The sequence below is a fragment of the Enoplosus armatus genome, chromosome 5 (genome assembly GCF_043641665.1).
Source record: "Enoplosus armatus isolate fEnoArm2 chromosome 5, fEnoArm2.hap1, whole genome shotgun sequence".
Classification (NCBI taxonomy): domain Eukaryota; kingdom Metazoa; phylum Chordata; class Actinopteri; order Centrarchiformes; family Enoplosidae; genus Enoplosus; species Enoplosus armatus.
Window position 1 is genome coordinate 20,176,923 of NC_092184.1, and position 4,237 is coordinate 20,181,159.

Below are 4,237 nucleotides of genomic sequence, written 5' to 3' on the forward strand. Positions count from 1 at the left end.
TGATTTACTATTGTGCTTTCATAAATTTGGACGACTTGCAAAAGAGACTTTTTAAAAAAGAATGGCAGAGAATTGAAGCAGCAGAGTCCAAGATATCCTGACTTTTATCCCCTTGCATGGGTCAAGCTCCAGAAGCAATAGATTTCCATTTCCCATGATGCAACTTGCAATGCAGATTTTCATTAGCCCCTCTCTGCCTATCAAAAGGCCAGGTCTTTCCAACTCCATGGACCCAGTTTGTGTCTCCAAGCCCATGTTATTTTCTCAGACTTGACAAAGCAATTATACTATAACTGTTTTCACCAGCTGAGTAGTCCGCGCTGTGGCTTTTAAATTGATGTAAAATCGATGGAGTGCCCCTTTAAATTTGACTAATCGGACTGCTAAAACATCTTTTAGGGTGTAAAAAAGTGTTTCACAGCAAAGAAGGGGTAAATTCAATTCCTAAAATGACAGGACAGGCTTGTGTTTTCTGGCAATGACCAGCTGCTCTGCTGTTTGTTTTGTCGCACTGATGCTTCAAATATTTTGCATGCAGAACTAAACATGTCATATGTGATGTGCACCCTGTTTGCTTTGCATGGACTTCATGAGTTAGAGTCTTTGTTACATTGACATACAACTAAATAGCTCATGTTGTGTTACGTAGACAGATTGATGGTAATCCTCAGTCAACACGTACAGTCGGCAACAGATACTGAAGATGTTTGCCAACTTAATTTCCACATGTGACAGCTTTTCTTGCAGAGCCAGGGCTGTTTTTCGCAGTTGTTGTTGTTTTCTCTGTTGTGTAGGTGACATTCGGAAATGCTTGGAAGCTCAGGTTACCTGTACATAATTTTAGTCAGGTCGTGCCTGTTTTTGTTGTGGTTGTTGTTGTTGGCAGGGGATACTTAAACAAGTGGTAAGGAGTCTGGGCAGGTTTGACGTTTGCTTTGTTCGCTTCATCACTGCAGATTTGAGCAGAAGTGACACTCCGGAGAATACTGCCTTACACGCTTCGGTGGAGAGAGAGGGAGCAGACACCGGGGAGAGGAAGGTGAGTCGAAGGGGAAAAAATAGAAAAGTTGGGAGGGAGTGAAAGGAGACAAAGATGAGGGATGACTGTCTAGATCTGTGCTGTCAAAGGCAATTTAGTGTGTTCACATCTGGATATAGAAAAGGAAGAAGGGAGAAGGGGTGACAGAGAGGGAAGCACAAGGCAAGCCAGAAAGAACTTCTAGAGAAATGTGTCTTCCTGACTCGCAGAGAAAGCAGTGTGCTCTGCAGCAGGGAGATAACAGAAAGAGAGAGAGAGTGAAGGTGGAGGAGAGGTGGCGAGGCCGAGCAGGTGGACATGAGCCAACATGTCGCTTGGGGCAGAAACTGTGGCTTCAGAGAAGAGACGTGAGGAGAGGAGAGAGGAGGAATTTTAATGACCCAGAAACCAGCCCGGCAGGTTTGGAGGGGTGGAATGCCACAGATACCTCCCTCGTCCTCCTCCTCTAAATCTTCTCCTACACTTTGGAGAGAAGGACCCCTCCCCCTTTGTTAAGTTAAAGATCAGCGTTATTATTTACAGGGATCATCATCAGCAGCATCATTATATATTACCCTGTTCTGCCATCAATAATCTGTTACTTTTTATATTAGTGTTTGTTTGCGTGCTTTGAAGTAAAGGCCCGTTTCTATTCTTGCATGAAAGCTAGTTAATGATTCCTTTAGGTTTCTGTTTACAAGAGCCTACGCGTTGCCTTTCCCTTTCCCTCTTCAGCTGATGTCCCAAGCTTAACTTTGCCCCCGACGTGCCCGTCACATTCTCTCAGAGTGGTGTGATCTGCTGTTTTCCTTTCTCCGTCGGACCCTGCACCCTCTTATCCTTCTAATGAGTTTTGGAGCAGATGACTTGACAGTCTTGCTGTAGTTTTGCTGGCCGTGCTGTATACAGGGCTCTTGTGTGTATTTGATTTATGAGTGCTTGTGTGTGACGAGAGGTGGGGGGAGTTTTGGTTTCCATTCTCCGTCCATGTTTTGGTCCCATGTGGGTTGTTATACAAGCTCATAATGCAATGATTTAATGCTATTTATAGACCACTTTAATGCAACACGATCATTTTAACTGTTGATAAAAATGTTTTAATGTTTATAAACTGCATTATTTATTAATTCAGATTTTAATCATATACTACACTGTCTTATTTGGCTAAGATTGTTGAGGCTCTTCACATCCTAACTAAAACAAAAATCCCCCCTGTGTCTCTCCTGGTTTAATTTTATCCTCTTTTCCTGGTATTTGCCCCCACATTACATTATCATGCTCAGGTTACAGGAGATAATATGCTGTGTTTATGATTGGATGCTTTGAATTTGATTATCTTGGAAATGAAGCTTATTCTGTTGTTGCACTTAATCCCTCTGCTTGACAGCCTCAGCTCGATGGGTAAAATGCAGCTATGAAAAAATCTTTATTAGAAATAAAGACTAGTCAGTTTTAGCGTCAGTAGCCTGAAACCAGTTGTCACTGTTGTGTCTGAGACGCTGCTATGCTGGTTGACCAAGGAATGAACTCAACCAAGTGGTGCCATCATTGCCATGGTGACCAGTACCGCCCCTGGCGTGCAGGTCTTAGCCACAGAAACTTGAGGTCCCAGGAAACAGACAGAAAAGAGGACATAAAAGATCTCTTTTTCTTCAGGAAGTGGCAACGGTTGCTTTGCTTGCGTCTCTATAAATGGTATAAATGGTGTCATTTGACAGGATGTTTGAATGTCTGTTTAACTGTGTAATCAGCCACATGTTACTCAGTATGTGACTGTAATCACTAACTGCATGGACACATGTAATCTGCTTATAGTTGGTTAGCTATGGGACAGATTTAATCCAGTCAAGTGGAACTTGAATGTCACTTTAATATGATCGGCCATTTCTTCTCCCTCAAACATGTTAATGATTTTCCTCCAGTCCTTATTATTGATCGGTATGATTGCTAGCAGTGGGCCTGAGGGTTTCAGTGTCAATCGTTTGGTCCATCTGCCCAAAACTTCCAGAGCAAGATTGTCATGAAATACATACAGTATCTACGCTCCCCAAAGAATGAGTCCCAATGATTTTGCTGACCCATTGACCTTTCATCTGTCATGATCAATGCTTTTGTCCATGGCCCAATAATCACAAATAAAACACGGGCTCGAGCGTCCACCAGCGGGGCTTTAAACGTACATTTTGTTTTAAAACCAGATTACAGATTATAGTGGCAGTTTGATCATTAGCGTATTGTACTGCTTGACCTTTTGGTGTATAGCATCCCGTTCTCACTCCTACTCACTGACCACATGTCTCATGAAACTCATTGTTTTGTTTATTTTCCATATCTATCCTGTGTTTCCTCGGCTCGTCTTTTTCCTTTCCCAAACTCTCTGTCTGTTATCGTCTCCTCTTCTGTCTGTCTCTCCCTCTGCTACAGATCTGTGATACCCCTTTCTTCTACTTATCCTGTCATATTATGTTTCCTTGTCCTCCTCCCTCGCTGACCATCCATCACTCCAAATGACAAGTACACAAAGACATCAGAAGAAGGGAGACAGAAACAGAAAAAGAACAATGTGAAATAGAGTTGGCCATTGGCTAGTGCTAAGATTCCTAGTGTATTGACTGAAGGAGTGGTGGAGGATGATAGAAAGAATGACACTCCACCATTTCCTGACTGGAAAAACAGTTTGGCAGAATGGTCGCTCATACACACACACTCATGCACAGAAACAGCAATGTTGACAGGAAAACAGCTTGTTGCCAGGACGGAGTATTCATTTATTGCTTCCCCTCTTTCTCTGTGCATGCACCATAGGGTACTAACACACACACACACATTGTTCTGTACATTGTTCTGTATGTGTTCCTGCTTGCATGGCAACCGCAGCAAGCAAGTTATGCAATAATGCAGCAATAAGTGCCAGAGATAAACTATGAGTAACGGAGGTAAAGGTGAAAGGTTTGTGTGTGTTTGTGCGTATGCGTACATGTCGTTTTTTAAAGTATGTGGATGTATGCCCACCGGTGTGTGTGTGTGGGTTGTAGGACAACTGAGTCACACAGTGGGTGAACTTTATCCCCTGTACGTTCTCCACAGGAAGCATGTGTACAGCAGTTGCCTTTGTGTTGCTGTGCGGCTTGAAATAAAGTCAATCACCTCATTTCCTGGCAAAAGGGCAGAGTGGCACAAGAGGAGAGGAGAGGAGAGAAAAAGCAGAGGATAAATCTG